Genomic DNA, 17,073 nt, shown 5'->3' with positions numbered 1-17,073 from the left:
TTAGCAAACAGCCAGCTGCTTCTCCTGCACTCCCATGCTTATTATTCAGCACAGTGTGGTATTTGAGATAGCAGTGTGTAACGGTAACACATTCAACATCACCAAGGCTCATTTCCTTTGCTGTAGTCTAATCACTCACCCAGGTTCCACATGCTCATGGTCTCAAGTAGCTGTTAGGACATGTGCTCTTTCCTGCCTCTCTAAACTATTAGGAAAATGTGTCAGGCTGTTACAGTAATTATCACTTGCTCTACCACAGTAGTAAATGTGCTTTGAAATTGCCAATCAAATATCATTTTCTGCCTAGAATCACACCATGAGTCTGTGTGCACAAAGGAATTGTTGTCAGAGATTTAATTTGTGTTGCTCTGGTTCTGTAAGACTTGCACTCGTTGGAAAGGGGCAGCTTGTTTTCTTGAACTGTGATGGTTAGCATTCAGCAGAAATCACTATCTCACAGATGCGAGGCAAATGCTAACACATTTGAAAACAACAGGGTAGATTTTCCTTCCACTCCTGCAATGGGTGAGGTAGTTCCTACATGTTCAAAACTGCAATTAAACCTTAGCACAGGTGATCTTACATACATCTATGCAGTCTTCATGCAGTTGTGCAAGCGTCCATGCAGATCTCTCTTGCACCTGACAATACACAGTCTCCAGAAACACACTCTTAGCACACAGCCAGCTGCTTCTCCTGCACTCCCATGCTTACTATTCAGCACTGCATGGCATTTCAGATAGCAGTGTGTAACGCTAACACATTCAACATCACCAAGGCTCATTTCCTTTGCTCTAGTCTAATCACTCACCCAGGTTCCACATGCTCATGGTCTCAAGTAGCTGTTAGGACATGTGCTCTTTTCTGCCTCTCTAAACTATAAGGAAAATGTGTCAGGCTGTTACAGTAATTATCACTTGCTCTACCACAGTAGTAAATGTGCTTTGAAATTGCCAATCAAATATCGTTTTCTGCCTAGAATCACACCATGAGTCTGTGTGCACACAGGAATTGTTGTCAGAGATTTAATTTGTGTTGCTCTGGCTCTGTAAGACTTGCACTCGTAGGAAAGGGGCAGCTTGTTTTCTTGAACTGTGATGGTTAGCATTCAGCAGAAATCACTATCTCACAGATGCGAGGCAAATGCTAACACATTTGAAAGCAACAGGGTAGATTTTCCTTCCACTCCTGCAATGGGTGAGGTAGTTCCTACATGTTCAAAACTCCAATTAACCTTTAGCACAGGTGATCTTACATACATCTATGCAGTCTTCATGCAGTTGTGCAAGCGTCCATGCAGATCTCTCTTGCACCTGACAATACACAGTCTCCAGAAACACACTCTTAGCACACAGCCAGCTGCTTCTCCTGCACTCCCATGCTTACTATTCAGCACTGCGTGGTATTTCAGATAGCAGTGTGTAACACTAACACATTCAACATCACCAAGGCTCATTTCCTTTGCTCTAGTCTAATCACTCACCCAGGTTCCACATGCTCATGGTCTCAAGTAGCTGTTAGGACATGTTCTCTTTTCTGCCTCTCGGAACTATAAGGAAAATGTGTCAGGCTGTTACAGTAATTATCACTTGCTCTACCACAGTAGTAAATGTGCTTTGAAATTGCCAATCAAATATCGTTTTCTGCCTAGAATCACACCATGAGTCTGTGTGCACACAGGAATTGTTGTCAGAGATTTAACTTGTGTTGCTCTGGTTCTGTAAGACTTGCACTCGTAGGAAAGGGGCAGCTTGTTTTCTTGAACTGTGATGGTTAGCATTCAGCAGAAATCACTATCTCACAGATGCGAGGCAAATGCTAACACATTTGAAAACAACAGGGTAGATTTTCCTTCCACTCCTGCAATGGGTGAGGTAGTTCCTACATGTTCAAAACTGCGATTAACCCTTGGCACAGGTGATCTTACATACATCTATGCAGTCTTCATGCAGTTGTGCAAGCGTCCATGCAGATCTCTCTTGCACCTGACAATACACAGTCTCCAGAAACACACTCTTAGCACACAGCCAGCTGCTTCTCCTGCACTCCCATGCTTACTATTCAGCACTGTGTGGTATTTCAGATAGCAGTGTGTAACGCTAACACATTCAACATCACCAAGGCTCATTTCCTTTGCTCTAGTCTAATCACTCACCCAGGTTCCACATGCTCATGGTCTCAAGCAGCTGTTAGGACATGTGCTCTTTTCTGCCTCTCTAAACTATAAGGAAAATGTGTCAGGCTGTTACAGTAATTATCACTTGCTCTACCACAGTAGTAAATGTGCTTTGAAATTGCCAATCAAATATCATTTTCTGCCTAGAATCACACCATGAGTCTGTGTGCACACAGGAATTGTTGTCAGAGATTTAATTTGTGTTGCTCTGGTTCTGTAAGACTTGCACTCGTAGGAAAGGGGCAGCTTGTTTTCTTGAACTGTGATGGTTAGCATTCAGCAGAAATCACTATCTCACAGATGCGAGGCAAATGCTAACACATTTCAAAACAACAGGGTAGATTTTCCTTCCACTCCTGCAATGGGTGAGGTAGTTCCTACATGTTCAAAACTCCAATTAACCCTTACCACAGGTGATCTTACATACATCTATGCAGTCTTCATGCAGTTGTGTAAGCGTCCATGCAGATCTCTCTTGCACCTGACAATACACAGTCTCCAGAAACACACTCTTAGCACACAGCCAGCTGCTTCTCCTGCACTCCCATGCTTACTATTCAGCACTGTGTGGTATTTTAGATAGCAGTGTGTAACGCTAACACATTCAACATCACCAAGGTTCATTTCCTTTGCTCTAGTCTAATCACTCACCCAGGTTCCACATGCTCGTGGTCTCAAGTAGCTGTTAGGACATGTGCTCTTTTCTGCCTCTCTAAACTATAAGGAAAATGTGTCAGGCTGTTACAGTAATTATCACTTGCTCTACCGCAGTAGTAAATGTGCTTTGAAATTGCCAATCAAATATCGTTTTCTGCCTAGAATCACATCATGAGTCTGTGTGCACAAAGGAATTGTTGTCAGAGATTTAATTTGTGTTGCTATGGTTCTGTAAGACTTGCAGTCGTAGGAAAGGGGCAGCTCATATGATAGGATTTGAAAAGCTCAAAAAAAATATAGTAATATATTTAAATTACATAAAGGTATTTTTTTTGTTTCCTTTAGGTATTGCTGAACAACACTGAAATAAATTAAACATGCCTATAAAATCAAGAAAGAGAAAAGAACAGCAAAAACATCTATATTTGAAGACAACTGGACAACAAAAATTAGTTGAAGATCCTCATGTTGGAAAAAAGAAAAAGTCTTCTGGTAAGCAGACTAAGGATTTTTTTTAAAATATCCTCAAACATAGAAAAATGTAGAAAGTATATCCTCTGCAAATAGTGTTTCAAGAAGAAAACAACAAGACAATAGAAAGGAAATACTAAATGCTAATGTAGAATCAGAAGCAAGAAAGAATGACTTTAAAAAAAACCAGAATTTCAAAACATTCGTAAAAAAATGTTTCAGAGAAGAGTGGTGTTCAATTTGCTAAAGGATGTGAAAAAAAATAGGAAGAAAACAATATTTTATAAGAAAAAGAAACATATTGAATCAATTGTTGCAAAGGCTTTGGAATTAATAAGAAAACTATTCATTTTAATTTTGAACAGGATCCGTACATTAGATAAAATAGTAAATGTAATGAAGTCAAAAAGCAAAAGGAAAAGAGTAGTGAAAAAAAATAACTTTTGTTAATGTGTTCTTAGAAGAATGGAAGCATAGTTCAAGTACTGAACCATTTTTTAATGAAGAGAGTTATGTTCAAAGTAATAGTTTGCTGTATGCAGTTGACACCAGTGGTCGAACTTATGAAGTTAAAGATGGTTGTGTAATGGAAAAGGAGAAAATGGTTCCAAGAAATGAGGAAGAAGTGTTAGCTGATGAGGTTATGGGGAAACGTCCTAAAGCCCCAGTGTACACTTGGAATTGTAGTAGTATTTGTATTGTACGACAAGAATCTTTTGATAAATTACGTGACTTTCTAAGAGAATATAGTAAAAAAAGTGTTAAACAGAAGATTAAGGTGCTTCAAAGACTAGATCCATGCAGAGTGAGAAAGAATACTGGTTTGCAAGGACATTCTCTGGCTTGTCTTTCTAGGAAAGTTTGTCAAAGTGTTTTTCACCATTTTAGGATGCTGGCAGTACATCATACTGAAATGAGAAAGTTTGTGAGAAGATTGTATTTTGCTAAAAGTCCAGCACTAAAGTTAAATGAGTTGAATAGTGCTCTGTTGCGTGGATCTTTATCAGATGTAGAGAAGATTACTGATGATATTCAGTTTTGTTACTTTGGTCCAGAACAAGAAAGTGCAGGAAATGACACAGTTATTGAAGAAAATGTGGAAGAGAATGTAGAACCCACTGTTAGTAAAAATTTTGAAGATCAAATGACAAAACTTACTATCATCTCTAATGAAAGACCAAATATTCCTTGCATTTGTTGCCGGAGTAGCCATTATAAAAGTCAAACAAGGAATGTTGATCTCTATAAAAAAAGTGAAAAAGAAAATAATTATGAGTGGAAGGATTTTGCTACATATTTGTTTCTGGAAAATTGTTTTGATTTGGGTGAAGATCAGCGTATTTGTAAATACTGTTATAACAAGTTAGAAGAAAATAAAATGCCAGCTAGAGCTGTACATAATAATTTAGAATTGGTTGATATTCCTGCACAACTTAGTGATTTAAATACGTATGAGTCTATACTCATACGTATAGTTCGTAGGGAGCCCAAAACAGGTAAATTACCTCCTTCAGATTTACAAAGAGGTTTAAAAGGAAGAGTTGTCTATTTGCCATTAGATTTGAAAAAAAATATTGAAACAATTGATGCAGATAGTTTGGAAACTGAACCATTAGTTATTCTGGTTAATGGTGTACCTACAAAGAATAAGAAAATTTGGCAGGAGCTAGTAGATGTACGAAAAGTACAAAGAACAAATTTATATTTGAAAAGAAATAATAAGTACTATGAATCAATTTATATGGATGAAGATGAAGAAGTTTTACTAGCAGACACAGGAATACCAACTGGGCAAATTGCAAAAGTAGATAAGTCAAAAGAAGAAGAAATTTATGAACATTTCAGCATACATCCTCTTCATTCTAAAGAAGTTATGGGAAACACTATTGATCTGTTTCAGATGAAAAAAGCTAAAGGAACTCCCGTGAGTGTATGGGAGGAGAGCTTGGAAGCTCGTTGTTTTCCCCTGCTGTTTCCTAAAGGAGAAGGTGGACGATATGATGAACGTCCAGTACAGATTCCTGCTTCTGAGTATCGGACTACAAGATTATATGCAGAAGATCCAAGATTTCGTCAAAGTATTCCTTATTTGTTCCATCCTTTATTTGAAAGTGACTTGTCTGCAGTATCGTATGCAGTAAATCACATTTTAAAAACTGGAGTACATCTACATAATGTGTCTGCAAAGGACTTTATGAACATAGTGCAACAGCGAGATGATCATTTGGAATCTCAATTGATTAATCTGATGGCTTGTCAGCGTGGAACTAATGAATATTGGTACCGACGCCATGGAGAATTGAAATGTATGTTACGGAATTTAGGAACTCCTACATGGTTCCTTACCCTAAGCTGTGCTGAGTACGCTTGGGATGATTTACCGGATTTTCTTCGAGAGGCAAATTCAAATATTGAAAACATCCAATACAAGACAGCAGGAGAATTGTGCTCATTGGATCCGGTTAATGTTTGCAGATATTTCAATCATAGATTTGAGGCTATGATGTCCTTCATCTGCAATAAAAAAAATCCACCTCTTGGAGAAGTTGTGGATTTCTTTTGGAGAAAAGAGTACCAAGCAAGAGGTGCTCCTCATATTCATATGCTGTTGTGGATCAAGGATGCCCCAAAATTTGGCACAGATTCTGATGATGCAGTTTTATCTTTCATTGAAGAATATGTAACATGTGCTATACCTAAAAGCACAGACGTAAAAAACTTAAAAGAGCAAGTTTTACGTTTCCAAAGTCATCGGTGTGGAAAATACTGTCGACGAAAGTACAAGAGTAAAGATAAATTCTACACAAAATGTCGATTTGGATTTCCACGACTTGTTCTTTCAAAAGGAAGAGTAAACAGTTTTATGTCAGCTGTGTGACATACCATTACAAGAAAATCTCCGAAAAATACCTATAACCTAAGAAGAAAAGAAGAGTCAAAATATATAAATGACTTCAACCCAGTCATTTTATCCATGTGGAATGCTAACATGGATATTCAGTATATAGCTGACAATTCTATTGCTGTTGCGCGGTATGTCACATCTTACATCACTAAATCTGAGAAAACGGAATTGAAAGAAATGTGGGAAGAGATTTCTCACGAGAAGACTGTCAGTAAAAAGCTATACAGTTTCAGTTTAAAGATGTTATCGCATCGAGAAATTGGGTCATACGAATGCTCAGATAGGTTATCATCTGCAAGTCTGTACTCCAAATCCAGAAGAATAATTTGGGTAAGTTTAGGCCTTGCAGGAATGCGAAATCGGGTACTGAAATCTATTCGAGAAATTGAATATTTAGCAGAGAACGAACCAGAAAGTACAGACATTTTGAAAACAAATATGTTGGACACATATTACCCAAACAGAAGTCATCATCTTGAGAACATGTGTCTCTATGAAGTGCTGCAGAACTACATTTTTACACGGAATGCCACAGAAGACATCAACAATGGAACATATAAAGTCATTGGTGAGGAAGGATGTTTGGTGAAACAAACAAAAGGAAGTTTGATTAATCACAGGAAGCTGAGTTGCGACACTACTGACAAAAAGGAATTTTACTACTTCGCACTTTTACAGCTGTTTAAACCATGGCGTTCAGAGGATGAATTACTTGGAGATTTTCAGAGCTATGAAGATTCCTTTAATGCATGTAAAGATAGCATAGAATGCAGTACTTTCACAAATTATGTACAAATGTTAAATGAAGAAATTGAACAAGAAGCTACAATTGCAGCTGAAGTAGCTAGAGACAGTTCTCAAGACAGTCAAAGTTCTGGTACGCTCAGTCAAGATCCCCTAGGACAACCAATCATAGAAAAGGAAGCTGCAATAGCCATGACTGAAGTGGAAACAGCTATGAATCAAGCTCAGAAAGATTTAATAGACTTACCAAATTTGGAACAACAACTGAATGATGAACAACAACAAATTTATGAAGAAGTCACAAAACAAATTGATCATGGATTACTACATGAAAATAAAGAGTGCACATGCACATCATTTGAACCAATCAGAATGTATGTGAGTGGACAAGCTGGAACTGGAAAAAGTTTCTTAATTAAAGTAATTAGAAGCTACCTACAGAAAAAAACTGATTCAACTTTGTCTTGTGTTGTTACTGCTCCAACTGGGTTAGCAGCATATAACATAAAAGGAATTACCTTACATTGTTTGCTAATGTTACCAGTAGAGCATGAGAACAAAATAGAATACCACAAGCTAACAGGAGAAGCATGTTTTGAAGTTTCAAGAGTGTTGAAGAAAATGAAAGTTCTCATTATTGATGAGGTAAGCATGGTATCAAACTTAATGCTTGCCTTTGTGCATTTAAGAATGCAGCAAATTCTAAAGACAGACTATGACGTGTTATTTGGAGGAAAACATGTTATAGTTTTTGGGGATCTACTGCAGCTCACTCCAGTTAAAGGACAACCAGTATTTAATACTCTTGCACATGAAGACACGAAAAAGTCGTTAGGAAGTATAGGTAATGTGAATATTTGGTCATACTTTGAGTACAAAGAACTCATTACCAATATGCGGCAAGCAAATGATGATGATTATGCAAGTATTCTCAAAGATATCAGAATTGGACTACTCACAGAAAATGGCAGAAAAGCTTTACAGAGTCGATTGCTATGTAATTTGTTTCCAACAGAACAAATAGTTCCAGAGGAAATATACAAGAAAATTGCAGAAAAACATACTGTAATCTGCTTAATGCCAACACTACATGAATGCTCTATATTCAATGAAGAACTTTTGAAATTGGAAAATGAAGAGATTATGAAAATGGAAGCCGTGGATAAAATACAGCATGAAGGAATAACTATTACATTGACAGGCAAATTGAAAACTAAATTGGATTCTCTAGAGAAAAACATATCAAAAACAGCTGGTTTAGAAAATAATCATTATGTATGTATGAACTGTTGAGTAATTTTAAGACGTAATTTGAATGTAGAAAAAGGTTTAGTGAATGGAGCTATGGGTAAAGTTGTGGGTTTTGTTAACTACCAGAAAAAAGATGGAATTGAATTTTTAAAAATAAAATTTGATCAGATTGAAGAGGTTAAAGACATTAGTCGTTGTTCAGTTCGTTTTTTGCTTGTGAAAGACTTATATGTACGTAGGAAGCAGTTTCCGTTTTCTCTAGCATATGCTGTAACTATTCACAAATCTCAAGGATTAACTGTAGATAGTGCTTTTGTAAACATTGGATCTAGTGTGTTTAAAGAAGGTATGGCATATGTTGCTTTGTCACGAGTGAAAAAATTATCTGGTTTATTCATGATAGACTTTGATGACTCAAAAGTTAGTGCTGATGCAAATTGTGTAAAGGAGTATAATAGATTAAGAAGAAGCTATGCTCCTCATTTAGGTCTGTATCCTGTGTTTGAAAAGCGTGTTGTTTGTCGGAAAAGGAGAATTGAGAATATCTGTAATGAGGATGTACAGAAGAGAAAACAAAAGGAGAGTGATGTGATTGCAAGCAAAAAGAAAAAGGACAATGTTGAAGAGGTTGTTGGTTGTCATTTTGAAAATAGCTCTGGTGTCAACTGCTACGCTAATGTAGTGCTGAATGTTGTATTTTATCATGAAAGTTTGCAAGAGCAGATAATACTAAATAATGAAAAAAGATTTTGTTCTCTGCTGAGTTTCCTTTATGAGAAGTTGAGTAATGATAAAACTAAAATAGAAAGTGCTTCTGATGTTAGAAATCTTTTAGATGTATGTTCTGGATGTACACAGTTTACTGAAAATGTCCAGCAAGATGCACAGGAATTCTTAATGTATATGCTTATGGTACTGGAAGTTGAAGGGGTAGAAATAGAAAATATGTTTGGTCTCTCTTATAAATGGGAACATTGTTGTGAAAACTGTATGAACACATGCAGCACTAATGTTGATTCTGAAAGGTTCATACATTTAACATTACCAGAGAGTAAATCAGTGACTTTTAGTAAATTAGTTGAAGATGCAAATCACAACATGGAATGTTCTCAATGTAAATCAGAAATATTATCAACGTTATTTTTAAAGAAATATGGACAGTATATAATTTTAATGATGCAACGTTGTAGAGCTGATGGAACAAAATTGGACACTTTTATAAAGAAGTTTGTAGGAAATCAATTAGCAATATCAGGAAAGACTTTTGTTGCAGTTGCAATAATTTTCCATGATGGACCTTCTATAACTTCTGGTCATTACACAGTTTATCTAAAATGTGAAAAAGGCTGGACACTGTGTAATGATTCTCAATTGATTTTCAAGCAACGTTTGCCTGCAGAATTACCAAATTCCTACTTAATTTTTCTAAAACCAAAATTTTAGATACATATTGCAGCATCTGAAGAAACCATTATTTCGATTTTATAGGATTATCATTGGGTATTTCACCAAAAAAGGGTTTAAAAATTACCATTTGGCCTCATGGAAAGGTAAATGTTTCTATTGTGGACTTCTTTGACAGATATTATTTTGGTGTATGTGCTTAAGCAACAAGATTTACAGACGTTATTTATTGCAAATAGTTATTGTTCTTAGAAGATATTTTTAATATATATGTTACATTTCTATCAAGGTATGTTTTACTGAGGATAGATTCAGGGCTTTTTTAAACAATCTTTCAGATTGTTTATTTTTTTGCCCGCTGTTAAGTGATGAATGCAATTGATATCACTATTTTCAGTGAAATTCAATATATTCTGAAAACAGCAAAAAAAAGGGCAAAAAATTACTTTGTTAAATATGAAATTATGTGTACTGTATTCTAAAATGTATTGTTAAATATTAATACTTTTTTCTTTTTTTTCAGATCGCGAAAGAAAATTTAGGAAATTGAATCCATTTTTCTTGTAATTAAAAAAACCCATTTATTTCTAATTAAGTTATTTTGTTGGTCAGGTAAGTTTAAAATATCTGTATTTCTCACCCCTTCACTTTCATGCTCCCTTTCCTTCACTTCTCCTCACTCTGCTTTTCTCATTCCCCTTCCCTCTCTCTTCTTCCTTTACTGCTCTTTCGTAACTCCCTCACTCCTTCTCTACTACTCCCCTAGGTTTACTGCCTCCATCACTATTTTTTCAACCATGTTTCTCTCCCTGTCTCCATATGTCTCAGTCATTCTAACTGACTTACTCCTTCTCAGTTCCTTGCTCTCTGTCTCTGTTTCTGTCTCTCTCCCTTTGTCTGTCTTACCCTTAATTTCCTTAACATCTCTGGGGCAGATTTATGTTTCCTGGCGCATCCCTGCAAATCAGCAGGGATGCGCCAGGAAAGATGCGTCACGCAAGTTTACCCTTGCGCCACCACAGATGCGCCGCATTTACAATGCAGCGCATCGTGGCGGAAGGATAAACAGATGCGTGACGCATCTGATGGCGTAAGGGCGGCGCATTGCTGGAGTCATGTCACAAGCACGACGCAACTCCAGCAATGTTTAGGGGCTGCCCATACCTAACATGCTGCGTCATGCCTTACGCCTGCTTCAAGCAGGCGAAAGGTTTTGACGCAGCAGCGTCGGAAAAGTGACTGAGTGACATCTTGTAGATTTCACTACGTCACTTTTCTGAGGATTTTTCCGCTGGAACGCCCACCCTGCATACATTAAACCTGACGCAGGTTTAAAGTGGCGCAGAGCTTTACACCGTGACGCATCTCCATAGATGCGCCACGATGTAAATAGGGCGCAACGTGGCGCAGGGTTTACGCCGCCGCTGCGTCACAAAAGTGACGCAACGGCGGCGTAAAAGTGGCGCAAGTCTAACATAAATCTGCCCCTTTGTTTCTACCACTCCTCTCTCCATCACTCATTTTCCATCTATGTTAATTTTTTAACCTTCTCCGTCATTCTCCTTCCCTCACCTTCCCTAACTGTCACTATCCTTTACTCATAGTCACTCCTATTCTCCTACTACACTTCCTCCTGTCTGTATCTCACACCCCTTCATCTTTTCGCATTCTTTCCTTCACTCTCCCTCACTCTCCTTTGCTCATTGAAACCCTGACTCCCTTTCTCTCACTCCAGTTTCCTAAATCCCTCCATCCCCTCACTCCCCATCTCTCACTTTCCCTTACCCCCTTTTCTAATCCTCATACCCCTTATCTCACCATCACTCCACTTCTCTTACTTTCAATCCCTTTACCCTGCTGTACTTCATCCGCTTCATCTGTTACTCCCTTTACCTATCTACGTTCCTTACTCCCCTTTTCTCACTTCCCCTCCATCACTCTCCATTACTCACTGCCATTCCCTTACTCATTCACTCTTCTTACCTGTATCCTCTACCCTTAGCCCTTTTGTTGCAGGCAGTCTTTCACTTCCCTTTCATGACTGATCATACTTTCCTTTTCTCACTCATTCTGTCTGTCCTTTCCTCCTCTTCACTCAGTCATTTCAATAATTTCAATCATTCATGAATATACTACACATTCATTCAATAAAATTACAACACAGTATTAGGAATATAGCTCTTCTTGGAGAAGTGAAGTGAGTTCTGAAAAGAACTTGTTTTTTTGTCTTTTTTGTTTTGTATTTTTTTTTAGTTTTTGAACAATTTTGTATTTTTTTAAAAAAAATTTAGCACCAAAAAAAAACTGGTGATGAAAAACTGTTCAACAGGAACAAAAAAAAAAATGAAAAAAATTATGGGCTGGAGCATGTGTGCTGCTGTATTCTGTTTTCAATCATTTCGTTTAATAAAAAAAAATTGGCGGTGCTCGCACGTATGCGCGCACGGTGCACGCACGTATCAGAAATTAATTACTTTTAACCCGATTTCTAAAACATGAAAACGAGGCAGGGAAGACACTCCCTGACCCCCTAGACCTTCTCAGGGGGTCCCTAAAGGACCTTGTAAATAAAAAAAACAACATTTCCTTTAATAAAAAAAAATTGCCGGTGCGCGCACGGTGCTCCCACGGTGCGCGCACGATGCACGCACCGTGAAAAACCCTTAAAAAGAACATTTTAAACTGTTTATAAGTTTATAGGAGATATTAACTATGCTGTTCAACTTTATCCAAATTAAAAAAAAGAGAGCTGAGCCATTCCATATTACAGGATACAGTCAATCTATAACTATATACATAGGTAGTTTATTGTAAAATAAAAATATAATAATACATACATGAATTAGCATTTAAAAAACCTTACAAATTCACTAAAAAAACATAGGTTTCACACACGTTATAGTTAGAAATTAGCATTTAAAAAACCTTGCAAATTCACTTAAAAAACATAGGTTTCACACACGTTATAGTTAGGAATTAGCATTTAAAAAACCTTGCAAATTCACTGAAAAAACCATAGGTTTCACACACGTTATAGTTAGGAATTAGCATTTAAAAAACCTTGCAAATTCACTGAAAAAACCATAGGTTTCACACATGTTATAGTTAGCTGGACATTTCACTCGTAAAAAACCATTGAAATTCCCCCGTTATAGTTAGTTCAGCTAACTATAACTCGCGCGACCGCAATCCACTGCTGATGACGTCACATATTACATCACTCATGACATGGTCAGTGACATCACTCATGACATCACTGATGATATCTCAAATGACATCACTGATGACATCACTGATGACATCATCCAGTGAATATGTGTCTTTCTGAAAAATAAATATTTTTTATATATGTATATCTAAAGGTTAATGGAAGAATAAATGGGTAAATAAGTGTCTAAATGGATGGGTTTTATATATATATATATATATATATATATATATATATATATTCCAAATGTACTTTGCCATGCAAAAGAGGACACCCACACAACGTATGATTCATCCTTATTTATTCGGGAGGCAGCAGCGGACTCAGAGAGCATCCCACAGCGTAGTAAAGCGCCTCTTGCCTACGCGTTTCGAGAGCTTGTCCCTTCTTCATGGCATGGCGTTGATGGGAAGGCAAAGACGTGCACATGATTAAGCAGGTAATAAAGTTTTTCTTAGTCCCGCCTTAGTGGGCGTGTTGGTGCAAGGCACCCTGGTTCGTGTAGTCCTGGGCAATGATAACAGTCCTTAGTGGGTGCTGCTTTGCTTGATCCCTTTGTAGTATTTACCCAGTGGGTCGCTGGCGATCCTCATTTGCTTCCGCTGCTTCAGTGATGCCCCGGTCGAAAAGGCACGTTGTTCCGCAAATTGTGTCGACTTGCAACACTCGGACCTGCGAAGAGCAGCGGGGTTGTCCTCGTGACCCTGGCTGGCCACCACATATTCCAGGCGCTTTACTACGCTGTGGGATGCTCTCTGAGTCCGCTGCTGCCTCCCGAATAAATAAGGATGAATCATACGTTGTGTGGGTGTCCTCTTTTGCATGGCAAAGTACATTTGGAATATATATATATATATATACACACACACACACACACACACACATATGTATATTAAATAAAAAACCAAAGGTTACAGGGACGTTATAGTTAGGCTGACATTTCACTCGTACAACACCAGAGAAATTCAGCAGTTATAGTTAGCTGCGCTAACTATAACTCGTATGCCGCAATGTACTGCTTATCACCTCACATATTACATCGCTCAAGACATGGTCAGTGACATCAATGATGGCATCACCGATGACATCGCAAATGACATCGCTGATGACATCCTCCACAGAATCTCTGACGCACCCACTTGCACTCCAATATAACCTTGTATACACCCATTCCAACTTCAACACTACCATTCTCAAAAACCATTAACATACCCATACCAGTGCTTACACACCCACTTACTGATTCATAGCGCTACACACACATGTACTCACTTACCCATACATCCACTCAAAACCAACTCACTCACCTATACATCCACTGATAAATTCACTCATACACCCATAAAGCCACTGTCAGTCACCCATAGAGCTACTCACACTCCTAGTCATTCACCCATGGAATCAATTACAAAGCCACTTACTCACCTATACAGTTATACACAGACCCACTCAATTATTCATGCAGATACTAACACATACTCACTCCCCAAAGCAGTCAGTGACATAAGCAGACACTCACCTATATGGCCACTCTCGAAATCACTCACTCACACATACAGTCACTTATATGCTCCAAGTCTCACCTATACTGCCTTTCAAATATGTTGCTCACCCATATACTACTGACACATCAATTCACTCACCGACACATCCATACACACACTCAGTCACCCATACAGCTCCTTACAGATACACTGACTAATCCATACAGCCACTGACTCACCCACTCACCAATCCATGTAGGCAGTCACACACACCCTCACTGACCTATACAAACTCTCATACAGGTACTCAGACAACCAATCAATCACCCATAAAGCCACTCACGTACCCACTCACCAACCCACACAGCCACTTAGACACCCACTGATTCACCAGTACACCTTGGTATATATATATATATATATAAAAAATATATATATATATATTACCTACTGGCGGTCGCCAGTAGGTAGTTATAGTTAGGACCACGTTTCCATAGGAAATCCGCAACATTCTATTTTGAATAACTTTGGCGCCGGTCGACGAATCCTCGCGAATTTTTCAAAATAGGTGGGGCGCTACGCTCCGCTCCTACCCTGAAAGTCTCGGGGGGATTCGTCAAGCGGGGGCTGAGATAAAAGGGGGGTCCCAAAACGCGTTTTTCCCATGCATTTTTCCATAGGACCTTTAGACACAGCTACAGACGGCAGAACAGAATTACTAGAAATTTGGCAGAGAGGTAGTCCTCAGGTCAAGGAAGTGCCTTTTGTAGGTTTGGTGTAAATCTGTTCAGTAGATTCTGAGAAAATAGCCTTTAAATCAATATATATATCTGAGCCAGCTTACGGTGCGCTTACGGTACCCTTACCGTACGCGTACGGTGGCGTGCGCGAGCGCGATTCTGATTGGCTCTTAGATCTTAGTAAACATTCGAATCGGCCGAAACCAGGAAGCGGCGGCCGCCATTTTCTCTCTCGCACTGAGAGTGATGATTAAAATACAAAGACCAAAAACATGTAAAGGGGCTGTTTGGACAGCTCCAAAACACCTAGCCATGTTGAGGGAGTCCCCAAAGATCCCCCAAGGCCAAAAACGGAATTTTTATTTTTTCGCTAATTTCGCCGATTACGCTTACCGTACGCGTACGGTAAAAAAATATAAACCCCACCCCGTGTGCAAATGGTGCCCGAAGGGCACCATTTGCGCATGGCTTATATGTGGTGCAAAAAATTAAAATATTACCTTTTAAAACGAAGTGCATCATATGTCCTCCATGTGCACACGGTGCGCGAAGCGCATCGTGCGTACATGGCCCATCTAGCGTAACGTGGGCACGCACGGCACTAACTGCGTAAAGTGGGCGCGCGGTGCGAAGCACACCGTGCGCACACGGAACGAACTGCGTTAAGTGGGCGCGCACGCCACGAATGGCGTAAAGTAACTTAGCATTTAAAAAACCGTACAAATTCACTGAAAAAACCATAGGTTTCACACACGTTATAGTTAGGAATTAGCATTTAAAAAACCTTGCAAATTCACTGAAAAAACCATAGGTTTCACACATGTTATAGTTAGCGGAAATTTTACTGATAAAAAACCAATGAAATTCCCCCGTTATAGTCAGTGCAGGCAACTATAACTCACGCGACCGCAATCTTCTGCTGATGACATATGTGTCTTTATGAAAAAAAAATATTTGTAATATATGTATAGCTAAAAATGTATGGAAGAAGACATGGGCAAATAAGTGTCTAAATACAGTATTAGCATCAGCAGAGGATTGCGGTCGCGTGAGTTATAGTTGCCTGCACTAACTATAACGGGGGAATTTCATTGGTTTTTTATCAGTAAAATTTCCGCTAACTATAACATGTGTGAAACCTATGGTTTTTTCAGTGAATATATATATATATATATATATATATATATATATATATATATATATATATATATATATATATATGCAAAAAAGAAGCAGAGAACTCTGGGTAGTTCTCAAGTTTAGGTGGAAAGCAGCTCCTGTATGGAGCACTCTCAACACCAGCGACACTCTAGATCTGCTCACCTCAAATGTCTGTTTTTCTATCAAAATCTTTAAGCATAGGATTAGCACAGTGCCATCCACGCCGAGATAGAAAAGGACAAAGTCTTTTGCCATTTGTACAGCAAAGTCTTTAAGCATAGGACTAGCACAGTGCTGTCCTTGCCGAGCTGTAAAATGACAAAAGCCAATTACCACTCCTGGCACAGTATTACAGCTTTGAGTTGGTAAAATACCAATCAAGCCAACCTGAAATGAGTAAAAGCAATCCCTGACACAGTGTTTCGCTCTAATTAGAGCTCTTCAGAGAGGTATAGCTTTGTCCAGACACAAGGGAGCACCCAGTATAAGTCAAAGAAATACCCTTTCAGGCATAGAGTGACGAATAAATTATGCAAAAAAGAAGCAGAGAACTCTGGGTAGTTCTCAAGTTTAGGTGGAAAGCAGCTCCTGTATGGAGCACTCTCAACACCAGCGACACTCTAGATCTGCTCACCTCAAATGTCTGTTTTTCTATCAAAATCTTTAAGCATAGGATTAGCACAGTGCCATCCACGCCGAGATAGAAAAGGACAAAGTCTTTTGGCATTTGTACAGCAAAGTCTTTAAGCATAGAACTAGCACAGTGCTGTCCTTGCCGAGCTGTAAAATGACAAAAGCCAATTACCACTCCAGGCACAGTATTACAGCTTTGAGTTGGTAAAATACCAATCAAGCCAACCTGAAATGAGTAA

Source organism: Triturus cristatus, chromosome 3_1 (genome assembly GCF_964204655.1).
Source record: "Triturus cristatus chromosome 3_1, aTriCri1.1, whole genome shotgun sequence".
In the NCBI taxonomy this organism is placed as follows: Eukaryota; Metazoa; Chordata; class Amphibia; order Caudata; family Salamandridae; genus Triturus; species Triturus cristatus.
Note: the sequence above shows the minus strand (reverse complement) of the source record.